Source organism: Phymastichus coffea, unplaced genomic scaffold (genome assembly GCF_024137745.1).
Source record: "Phymastichus coffea isolate CEN01 unplaced genomic scaffold, Cenicafe_Pcof_1.1 PCOF00027, whole genome shotgun sequence".
In the NCBI taxonomy this organism is placed as follows: domain Eukaryota; kingdom Metazoa; phylum Arthropoda; class Insecta; order Hymenoptera; family Eulophidae; genus Phymastichus; species Phymastichus coffea.
In genome coordinates, this window is record NW_026706838.1 from 596,578 (window position 1) to 609,726 (window position 13,149).

Here is a 13,149-nt window from a genome sequence, read left to right on the forward strand (position 1 = left end):
GTCTATATTTCGTCAAATGTATAATTTGATCCGTAAAATTTACCTACATAAACATTTTCTTCGGTATTACATGTAATATTTTTATATTTTTTTTGACTGGGATCTAAATTAAATCAACAATATCGATACCTGTTTGATTTTTGACATTGTTATGAGAGGTATGAATGTATCTATCAAGTTAAGTTATGTGATGGCATTCTAAAAAAGTTTTAACTTGGCACTCTTTATCAATCGACTTTCCATTCAAAGCATTTTGTTCATTCGTTATAAGCACGTCAATTTCGTTGTCTATAATCGAATTCAAGGCATAATTTTAACTTCTTGTTATCTCTATTTTGTTATCTCTAGCTAGCTCTTCGCTTCATAAAGCAAGTGTGTTTATTAAGTGCTGCATTGTTCTTAACCTATTAAGGCTCATGTAAAAGCTGGATACGATAGCAACAAAGTAGTTATACTATCCTTAGTATAATCAAAAAATAAAATATACGTGTTTTTTCTTTTGGCATTTTCAATTATTTATAATAAATTATTTAAATACATTACTAATAAATTCATAATTTTGTAAAACTGAATTAAGTAATCGATTTTACGGGAAAAATCATGATTAAAACCTATGTAGCATTTTTTGTCAGAGTCTAATTTGTTAGTGTAAAATGAGGATTGTAGTTTTTTCCGGGATGCAATTGTTTATAGTGTTTTTTGCCTTTGTCACATTTCGTTATTCCAAAAAATGACGGAAAAATTAGATCAACGAATTTGCATAAAATTTTGCTTTAATCTCGGTAAAAGTTGTGCAGAAACTATTGAAATTTTGCAAAAGGCCTTTGATGATGAGTATACGAGCAACACATAAATAAAAGAGTGGTATAGGCGGTTCAAAAGTGGCCGTACATTTTTTTCCAGTGAACCTTGTTCTGGTCTGTTTTTTCCATTATAATAGCGTTGTGTACCACGAATAAGCGCCTAGAGGCCATCCAATCAACAAAATATACTATTTTGGAGTTTTAAAAAGATTGTGTGATACAATCATGAGAAAACGACCGCAACTTTGGGTAACCGGTGACTGGCTTCTTCATTACAATGCCCCAGCGCACGTATCAAACCTTGTGTTGCAGTATTTATTGAAACACAGGTATTGTGCAATACCGCCAGCCTCCATATAGCCCCGACGTAGCTCTCTACAATTGTTGGCTCTTTTCCAGATGAAAAATACCGTTTAAAGGATACCGGTTTGATGACAAAGAGATGGTTGAAACGAATGCACTAAAGGCAATCCCGAAAACTGACTTCGAGGACTGCTTCCAAAAGTGGAAACACCATTGGGAACGTGTTATTCAATCAAATGGGAACTACTTTGAAGGATATCACTCGCTGGATTATAAAGAATAACACCAATGTGGAGATATAAAGGTAGGCTCGATACTTTTGGGACAAATCTTGTATAAAAAATATTGGAAAAATATCGATCCCTTACTCAGAATTTAAGGAAATCTGGAAAAAATTTGTCAATGATAAAACTTCAAAGTTGAATTTGAACATTCGAACGTTTAAAGATTAAAAGTACTTCGAAAATTTCATATTCCCGCCAAGCATCATTAGTTTAAAAACAAAAATCTCTCAAGAAAATAAATTATCAGAGCAGACCATCATTACAAATCCGACTCATCCTTAGCAAGAAAAAACATAGTTGATCCTCCAGCCTGCGAATAGGGTCACAGTTATTAGAACGATGATCATCTTATCTGGTATTGTCCACAGTACTCGTAAATCAACGTATAAAAATATATAAAAGATTGAAGAAAATGAGATCTCAATTATTTATTATTTTAATTAATTAATTTTATAATGTTTATTTTACTACAGATACATATATAAATATTTACGTACCTAAGTACATATATATAGTACATATTAGTTAAAGCTACGTAATAAATGATATATAAGATCATTTTCTCATTATTTATTGATACTCTTATTATTTGTACAATTTATTTCTTATTTTTCTTATTATTTTATTTATTAGTTTAATTTCAATAAATCTTCATTATGAAAATATGAAAAATTAGATACATTTTTCTAATAAATGTAAAAATTCGGAGAATTATTCCATTAAAATTATATGTTATTTAAGCTCCTGAAACAAGCTTTAAAGTAAAATTATTTTCTTTTGTACAATGATTTGTGTTTGACATTTGAGTTTGAAAAATTTCTAGTTGTATTTTAAAGTAGTTTATAAAAAAAATTATAGTATAATTCATTCAGTTATGCGGGCTTACGACAAAAACTGAAGAAAATAATAACGGTTGGTTAAACAAATAAATTATTTAACGCCATTGAAAATGTTTCTACTCTCAATGCGAGGCTAACCGCCGCCTCGACTTGCTATAATTGTTAGATGAAAAATGCCGAAAAACAAAAGTTTATAAATTAAACAGATCCCTGTACAGTCTGAAAATCAGTCCTAAAAAATGGAACGAGAGATCAAGTGAAGAATTAGAAAAATTATGCTTAGAAAATGATATAAATGAGCGCTGTTTATTCACATATAGAAAAAACGAAATAGTTGTGTATGTAAACGATATATTAGCTGGAAATAATCCCTAAAAACTTAAAGAAATTAGAAATCACCTGTGTTGAGTCTTCAAAATGAAAGATCTTGATGAACCTAAAGAAAATTTAGGCATTAGTTTTAAGTCAATCAGATTACATTGCTAGATAGATTTAATATCAAATAATGTAAACTCCAAAACTAAATCTACATAGCACTCAAAAACTAATTAGAGTTCTCATATCGCGAGGTAGTAGTTTTATGTATCTACGCCCAACGCTATCAGAACAGATATCGCGTTTACCATCAATCAACTTTTGAGAAAACAAAGTAATCCTACATTAGATGACTGGACTGATGTAAAACGCGTTTTTCATTATCTTAGAGGTACAACTGATATTGGTCTTATATACACGAGAAAATTAGATCACTTACAATTAGAGCTATTCACTGCCTCTAGTTTTAGAGATTTAATTATTTCTACATCTACTAGCAGCATGGTAATAAACCTATTTAGAAATCCTATAGCTTGGAAAAGCCGTGAATATTTTTCAATAAGCTAAGCTTGTCAGGAAGGCATATCATTAGACAAAACTATTAGAGACAAAGCTTTGTCTAATGATATGCCTTCCTGACAAGCTTAGTTTATTGAAAAATATTCAATGTGACAGACAGAAACACTGACACTACTTTGTTCACGGCTTTTCTAAGTCGTACCACGTACCCATTCATACTATATATATATAACTAGATGTGCTGTGTAAATTAGATTATTGATGTATGTTAGACGTTACCTAGAAAGACTGAATGTTTAACGAAATATTTATTTCTTAAACGTGCTTAGCTTTAATATAAATGGTTAAGTTAATATGTTAAATTTAGGTTTAATACATTACTGATTAAAAGTTTCTAATTTAAAATAAAAGCTTAAAAGAAGGGAGCGACTTTTGGAATATCGTGGCTTCTTACGAGCTACATATGTATGTGTACGTGTGGGCATGCGCTGCATCGATTCTGTCGCGCTTAGTAAGAGAGCTCCGTCTCTCTTATCACTTGAACACTGGCCTGCATACTCGAAGGACATTTCTGTAACTTCTCAATAAAACCTACAGTGCCTTTATACTTCAAGTACTTATTTCTTTCTGCGTCACTCTCTGTTTACAATCTTAAATATATGACCAGGTCACTGAAGGAACAACTTACTTGTAACCCAAATCTAGAATAAGATAAATTTTCAACCTGCCACCTATCTTGTTCAATCGACGATATTTCTGGTTAGAAAAATTCAAATCATAAATATATATAGTACAATAAAAACTTAAAAAGTGGCTTTTTTCGATGGTTTAATCAGATTTGAAAAATTATAAAATCACAAAATTATAGGTGTCCAAAAAAAGCAAAAAATCACATTAAGGTTACTAAAACCTAACGTGATGGAGAAATTCTTAACCCAGATTCGGTTTCTACTTCAAAAATTACTTTAGAAATGATCCTCAGCTATTCCATAACCAAAACATGCAGAAATCCCCGATCCATATTAATATGTTAAACTATTTAAGATCGTGATGAATAATATAATAAATATGTAGTATCTTATGGTCTAGTATGATCTTTAATATTTAATTACCACTTAAATGTTGAAATATGTTTAAGTATAAAATCTATCAAGTATTTACATAAATATTTGTATAATGGACACAATGCAGCATCGATTATTAGAACTAATTCTAATAATGAGAATTTGATTATAAAAACTTAGTGAAATAATACCATTTTTAAACACACGTTACGTAGGAACAGCGGAGCCAGTATGGCGAATTTTGCTGCTATCGCAATATAAGAGTAACATTATAATCCGATTGCCTGTAAATCTTTCAAATTTTCAAAATATTATAATTCATACAGATGCTTCTGATATTCATAAGACAGAAATAGATAATACAATAGGCTTAAAGGTATCAATGTTAGTGGATTATTTTGATTTGTATATATTTTGATCTTTTATATATTATAATATAATGTTTATAAGTAACATATTTACACTTTGTATTATCAATTTTTTTCTTTACATTTCCTATATTGTTGTATATAAAAAATACAGGATCAACTTTAATTAAAATAAACAATAATTTTCAAAATTTAATATTTTGTATTCACATTTTTTTAAATAATCATATTTTATGATATAAGTAATAAGTATAAACTATGTATTTGATTCATCTATAACAGAAAATATTTAGTTTTTCATTAAAAGTAAACTGCATGTCTTTTTATTTGAAAAAATGACAAGAAATTGAAAAAAGGTGTTTTCTCCGAATAAAATGCAAACTTCGAGATGATAAAATTTGAAACAAAAATATGGCCTTTATAAGAAAATCAATTTTGAATTTTTTTTAATGTATTTTTCTTGCGATTTGTAAGTATTTTTTAATTCTGTTCATGTAATTTAAACGAGTGTTACATATACCACAAAATAAGTGATGAAACATCTCCTAAGGTCAAGAAATAAAAAATATAGAGCAAAATAAAAAAATAATTAAAAACCAACTTTCAATTAAATAAAATTTCCAACATGCACTTTCAAATATACTTAAAAAGTACAATTTAATTGAAATTAAAAAACAAAAAAATACGAGTTGTCTTATTTATAATATTTAATAACAAATACCATTCCTGCTCAATTTGAGACAAGGTTGCCGTCAGTCTGTCTGATTTGAAATGAATTCGGTTATATGAAATTTTTGACTTTATTGTCGTAATTGTAATAGCTTTAAATATTAATTTAATATGATAAAATAATTATAAAGTATTATAAGAAATCGAAATTAACAGTCAAACTTTATGTATTGCTTTATAATTAACTATGGAGAATGAGGATTTTTACTACACAAGAAAACATAATGTATGTATTTCTATTTCGGTACAAGCATATTTACATCGTATCAAACCGTTTAAAAATATATTAGATTTATTTTTTCTAGAAATTTATTTATAAAAAATGAAAATATAGAAAAAATCGATCAATGGTGTATTTCTTCTTTGATATAAATAACGTTCCTAAATTTCACGAGTTTATTTCTTAATCAAACTAATTCTTGAAAATTGCTTATAAGTAGTATATATTGGTAAAAATAATTTTGATTTGCTACTTTCTAAAAGGTATGTTTCATTACTACATAATATTAATTTTGGTAAGATAAAATTACCCTAAAATGCGAAAGAAAGTTTATGAGTACCTATACATAGGTTCACGAGAAAGTGAAAGGAATTTGGAGAAAGTTTATCGTATACTCGGTTTCCACCGGATATTTACGTCTTTACGATAAAGAATAACATTAACTTACTGTTTTTATTTACAAGTTAAGTTTCAGATGAATAAAACAGTTTTAGGAAAACTAATTATACATGATAATATTACGAAATGTTGCTGTACGTCAGTATGAATTTACATGAATGCGCGCAGAGGAGACTGCAATTTTTTCAAGTTGAAACAATTTTATGTAACTACGATAATGTAGATATGCAGTAATATTATAAAATTAAATAGACGCACAATTAAATATTTAGTCATATATTATTATCCATAAGTTTCTGTAATAAATATTCCAAATAAACAAAGTACACTTAATAGATAAATTTGGTTGCTAGTGCCAGTCACATAATAGCTTGAACAAATGAATTTTAATATGACAGTGACTAAATAGTTTAAACAAATAAGAAAATTAATATCTTAATTTCGTAGTTTTCATTTTTTCCGATTATCAAATGGGTTACTTCGAGATATGTTATCAATTATTTAAATAGACATTGAATATTAAAAAATGTCATTTTTTTTAAATAATGATGATCGATTGTTAATAGAATAATTATCTGCAAACTCAGGATATTAGAAAGAAAAGTTTATTATGTATACTTTATAGTATGTAATGTATTTCTTTAGGTAGAAAGTTCTATTTTTTATATTGAAAATATCATTTTAATTAAGAATTATTAAATGAAGTAGTTGATTTTGTTGATGAATTATTCAAAAAAATAAATAATATGATCAATAAACTTACCGATTTTTTAAATTATACTAATTTATAAACAGATTTTTAATAAAAGCTTACAGTGTAGTTTCTTGCGGAGTAGCTGACGTTCTCGTTTATGTAAAACACTTTCTCTGCGCACTCTAAAACGGCTTGTATGTCTGAACCTTGCAACGGTGAATCTTATATATATATACATACTTAGATTCGAAGATTCCGTAGTATCCTTCCTTTCCATAAGTTTTTGGTGGGGTACGTACGTGAGTCATAATACATTTCTTTACCTTTTAAAAACGGATCTTTTTCTCTCATAATACACTCATTTCTGTTTTATATATGACATAAAATTAGGTGTTACTTATTTTATGATAAAATGAAATATCCTCTTCAATAAGATTATGTATAATAAATTACTACATCATCAAATTTTTTAATTTTCTACATTATTAAAAAAAACATTTCCATAAAATAAAAAGATTTTTCTTAGAACAGAAAATGTTATTCTTGAATAAAGAACTTCTATCTTAAGAGACTAGTGATGTTTAGTTTTTGCGCACCCCTTTTTAATGTTTTTTCTGGCATTCATTTTAATATACGAATATAGATCAAAACATTCATTACATTAGGAAAATTGAAAATTAAAATATTCAATACGCATTAAATTTTTCTATTATTTAAAATTAGATATATATGACGATATTATTTATCGATAAATAAATTATAGTTACGTTAATGATTTAAAAATTTTATAAATAAAATTTTAATTTTTTATCATATTCGAAATCTGCTGTAACATATTTACGTATGTTATGTTGAAAGTTTGGGTCCTGTATATAGGTTATATTTATTAGCGTGAAAGCAAACATTCCTTCATTTACTTCCTTATTACTTGTTAATATTATTCTACTTCTCCTGATTTGGGGAAATTAAAGTTAACTATTTTGAGTGATTTAAAAAAAAATATAAAAGTTTAAAATAAGTAAATACAAGATTTTAATAATCAAATTTGAAAAAAATATAGATACAATTCGTTTCAACTAAAGGCTTCAAATCAGTACGAAATTTACTTCGATGAAACGAATTTTATCAATTTAATTATTATAATTAAGAACCGTTTATATGTAGAAGGCAAATACCAACATTTCAATAAGTATTACTGAAAACTATAACTAATATTTAAAGGTTAATGCAAAAGGCAATGAATTAACAAATGGTTTTTGGGTATGAGGACAAACAAACGCAACAGCTAATTTGCTTAATATGAAACCATAATTATTTACATAGGTATACAAATAAGTTCATAAATATATATATTTCAAAATGTGATATCTTAGAGAAAAAAAATATTTGGACAAACGCAACGGCATTTGAAAGGAAGAGATTAGTACTTTGAGATGCTTTAAATAGTTTTCTGTGAAAAAATTTATTTATGATGCTACATAACCTAAAATATGTCAAGAAACAGTGTTTTCTGCACTTTTAGATAGGGATATTTCAAAAAGCTGACGTGATGGAACAATTCTGAGGCCAGATTTGGATTCAACGTACCAAAATCCTTCGAGAATACTATAGCTCGCTTGTAATACAAAATTTTGTATACCTGTGTTACAGTTATAAATGAAAATTCGAATTCGTAAGTAACTACCGAGGCTGCCATGAAGCACAACATAAGACTTTGCTGCAATGTTTCTGCAAAGTTTCACTGAAAGGTTTGAAAGGTTACTGAAATATTTTAGTGAAAGGTTTCTGCAATGTTTTTATTTCCCTTGCACGAATCCTTCAGAAATGTTTCTTGAAATGTTTTCGTACAGTTTTTGTGAAACTTTTCGGAAATTTTTCTTTGGGATATATTTAAAAAGTTTCATGGAATATTACTATACAGTTTAAAGGAAACAGTGCAGAAATATTTCAATGAAAAGTTTCTGTAATGTTTTTATGTTCCTTGCACGAATTCTTCAAAAATGTTGTGGCGGGGAATTTCGGGGAGTTTAAGTCGCACACGCGAAATACTTTCGCCATAATACCTAGAGTGACTCGTTTTCCCGACTATTATATGGGCGCCAGACCACTGTTCCTTCGTTACGGCGATCTTCGAGAATTTTTTTTTATTAACTCCAAGAATAATTTACAATCTGTCTAAAAGTTAAACAATAAGTAAATCTTTTTACATTTATCGCATTAAATACACGTGCGTTTGAATTAGCCCAGAAGTTATTCGAACGTTATTTAATTAATATTTTATTGGAGTAAAAGAAATAGAATAATATAAATTTTTATTGTATTAAAATTCGGTGTTTCTTGAGTCTTGTGGTTGTTGTAGATCTACTTAATAGATCTTTTATTAAAGGGTTAAGTTGCTCCTCCATTTTCTTTTTCTATTTTTCAACTTCTTTCAACTTTTTCTTAACAGTCGGGAATTGCAGATCCTTGCTAATTATTTCATTTGTAACAAATCACGAGACATCAACTATACCACGTAAAACCTTCGACTCAAAAACTTTCTAATATTTCGATGTTAGAATTTGAAGAAGTATCCCATAACTGCATGCCGTAATAGGGTGGACGTTAATTTTTTTTTTCTTTGGGGACTTCATTCCCGGGTGAAAATCACTTCTATATGTTCCAAAAACCTTGCGCAAACAGGTTTGAATTTTTTCGTAATGAGTTAACAGGTTCTTCAAAGCACAAGAAATTTCCCATGCATTTTAAATGGGAAAAACAGGTAAAATCGTTTATCCTTCCAAAAACCAGTCTAATTCACGGATTTTCATTATCAAAACCACCTTATCTTATGTATTTTGAGCTTCTGAATCGAATGGTACCGTTAGATTTTGTCTATATAGCGACAAAAAAATACTATAAGCAAAAATTCCCGATAAACGCTGAAAAAGGCAGAAAAAAAGACTATTAACTGCCTTGCAAAACTCGTAGTCGGTTAATTTTCATTTCCAAAAGTATATATTATCATGTATTATCAGCCACTGAACCCACTGGTGCCATCTATATGTCAATGTTTAAATTCTCAGAACAAAAACTTAATATCTGTTCTCTTACATCTTGAAGACATTCATTCACAAAACTATTACTGATTCCAGGCTTGTACTTTGTTTTATCTATAGAACTCCAAGAATTTGCAAATTCTTTAAATAGTGATACATCGGGACCGGTAGACTTTCCAAATTTTGTTTCAAAGACACATTTGAGAACAAGCTCATACATATGGTGTCTACAGATTAACCAAAGCAATTCTTTGTTCATTAACATTTCGAGTAATACACAATTGCTTTGGTTAATCTGTACACATTGTGTATTACTCGAAATGTTAATGAACAAAGAATTGCTTTGGTTAATCTGTAGACACCATATGTATGAGAGGAGGAGCTATTCACCATGCCAGGTGGATGGCAAAAGCAATCTACAGTTTAAAAATGTTTATTTTCCGAGAACAATTTTTGCAAAATAGGCCGGACGTTGAGGAAAAATGTCGAGATGTGTGTATTTTTATAACAAGGATTTACACACAAGCTTGGTTTCTTGCTCCATTTGCTGCTCAAGCGCCGATGCAAGATTTAAACTTTTTAAAGTGTTTGAATGAATATAAACGTATGACCAAAGTGTATCTGTCAACGCAATAAAAAAATTCAGTAACCACCTATCGTACTTAACCCCGGAGTTGACTGCATTGGCATTCTTTGATCCTAGTATTTCAGATGGCGACAAATCAAAGATGTGCAATGCTCTGGAGTCAAGCTTTAGCGCTTTCGTTTATGAAAAACGTATCTTGACGAATGACCAAAATGTGACTGATTTGGTAAATGCAAATATTTACGATTTTATTTGCAAAGATTCTAATACATTTTTTGAGCGCTTCAAAATCAACACACGTTTTATAGCAAAACATCCTTCAACGTGGAAGAAAAACAGAGATTATATTAGTGCCTCGGAAGTCGTAAGAAATCTCAAAGTCGTCAATGACGTCGCTGAAAGAGGAGTCAAGTTAATGACTGAATTTAATCAACTTTTAACGAAAGATGCTAATCAAGTGCAGTATCTAGTATCTGTGATCAACGATTATCGTAAATTGTTTCCAGACAGTAACAAAAATACATTAATGAAGCAATATGGATAAATATTTGAAATCAATATGCGATTTGTAAATAGTTTCATTTTATAATTGATGAAAATGATTGGGCCCTTGCCTCAAATGTGATATGCAGTTAGAAAAATTTAAAAAAAAATACTGGTGAAATATAAATATTATAAGCTTTATTATTTTTCATTGTATACTTATTTCATGCTCATTGTACCTATTAAGTAATCTTTTAAAATGGTTTATTCGGGAGACGTAGCTTAAAACTATTATCTATGTAAATATGAGTTTATAATTATATTTGTTGCAAAAGTTCATAGTATTAAAAAATATTGCCAGACTTTTTTTTGTAAATTTTCGTTTTTTTTTTAATTTTCGCTTACAGAATTTTTTTATTGACATAGATGGCACCAGTGGGTTCAGTGGCTGATAATACATGATAATATATACTTTTGGAAATGAAAATTAACCGACTACGAGTTTTGCAAGGCAGTTAATAGTCTTTTTTTCTGCCTTTTTCAGCGTTTATCGGGAATTTTTGCTTATAGTATTTTTTGTCGCTATATAGACAAAATCTAACGGTACCATTCGATTCAGAAGCTCAAAATACATAAGATAAGGTGGTTTTGATAATGAAAATCCGTGAATTAGACTAGTTTTTGGAAGGATAAACGATTTTACCTGTTTTTCCCATTTAAAATGCATGGGAAATTTCTTGTGCTTTGTGGCACCTGTTAACTCATTCCGAAAAAATTCAAACCTGTTTGCGCAAGGTTTTTGGAACATATAGAAGTGATTTTCACCCGGGAATGAAGTCCCCGAAGAAGAAAAAAAATTAACGTCCACCCTAATGCCGTAAGCCCAAATCGTTCTTATGATGCTATTATATATTAATATTGTATTTTCGATGGAAAGTTCGGATTGTCTTCCAATGAGCCAGTAAAGTTTTCTCAGTTTAGTCCTAGTTATTTTCTGTTGTATAAAATATGCTCTTTCCAGTTTAATCTTCTATCTAAGTGCATACCTACGTATTTTACGCATAGGCCTTGTAGAATATTTTTGTTGTTTATTGTAACTGTGGAACAAGTGTCTTTGCGTAGAGTAAATGCCATGTGAGATGTTTCTTCGTTTACTGATATTCGCCAATTTTTAAACCAAATTTGAAATGAGTCTAAGTATTGTTGAAGTGTTTTCGATGCAGTACTTGCTTGCAGGTGGGTTGTTAATATGGCCGTGTCATCTGCATACGTAAGTATTATAATGTCTGGCTGCACTGATAAATCCGCAGTGTATAAAAGATATAAAGTTGGTCCTAAGATGCTTCCTTGGGTTGAGGTACACCTGCTTTGATACGATAATGTTGCGTGGTGTTTGTTTATTTTTATTTGAAACGTTCTCTCTTTGAGATATGATCTAAGCAACACGTAGTAGTATGTTGGAAAATTAATCTTTATTTTGAATAGAAGACTCTCGTGCCATACCTTCTCGAACGCCTGTGCAACGTCCAAAAATACAGCTGAGCAGTATTGTTTGTCTTTTATAAATTTTCTTACAGCTGATACAACTCTGTTTACTTGTTGTGTAGTAGAGTGTTTATTTCTATTAGTTTATTTCTATTAGAGTGTTTAGTTCTATTTGTGCAATGAGCTTATTTCTAATAAGAAATAAGCTCATTCCACATCATCAATTCTTATTAGAAATAAGCTCATATATATAAGCTTATAATAATAATTTGATTAATTTCCTAAAAATTAACTTTTCTCATATTTTTGAAACTATAGGAAGAAGACTATAGAAATTTCTATAGAAGGATCTATAGAAATTTACTAATTCGACTTCTTTGCCAAGTTTAAGAATTAAAATAATCTCGGCCAGTTTCTATTCTATAGAAAAATACCGTAGACGGAAACATGCATTATACAGGAAAGTTAAGAATCTGAGTGCAATTATTGGTAGTTCTTTCATCATTTTACCTGTAATATTATCAAAACCTGGAGCTTTTGTATTATTCATGTATCTTATTATAAGCAATACTTCCTTTATTTTAACTGGAGTGATGAATGAAAAGTCTTGGTCTTCTGTATGATGTAATAAAGTCATCTCTTCCTGTTCAGTGATTGTTCTTGGATGTGGTTTAAAAGTATAGGTGGTTTGCAAAAGTAGTAGCTTTTTCTTCATCTGTTTTGACCATTTGCCATTTGGATTTCTTATCGGAGGAATGAATTTAGTTATATTCTTTAGTCGTCTCTTAGTTTTCCATAGTGAGTAATCTGTTGTCTTTGTTGGCGTCAGGCTTCTCAAATAGTACTGCACTTTAACTTTTTTCTCTTTGTATAGCCTTTTCTTTAATTTCTTTGTTGCTTTATTTAGTTTAATTAAGTCCTCTTTTGATCTCTTCAGTTGCAATCTTTTGTGTAAGCGCCTTTTCCGCCGATTTTTTTGGTTACGTTGTATGTACTTTGCTGTTTAATGTTAATTTTATT

The 13,149-nt window shown here is 29.2% G+C and overlaps 1 protein-coding gene across 1 annotated transcript in view; it reads right to left on the minus strand.

Moving 5' to 3' along the window:
* LOC131675613 (uncharacterized) overlaps positions 1 to 5,944 on the minus strand; it is a 36,639-nt gene extending 30,695 nt beyond the window's left edge. Inside the window, exon 1 of the mRNA XM_058954653.1 lies at positions 5,893 to 5,944. The gene's annotated coding sequence lies outside the window, so the exon portion shown is untranslated. The remainder of the gene's footprint in view (positions 1 to 5,892) is intronic.
* Between the last annotated feature and the right edge of the window lie 7,205 nt (positions 5,945 to 13,149).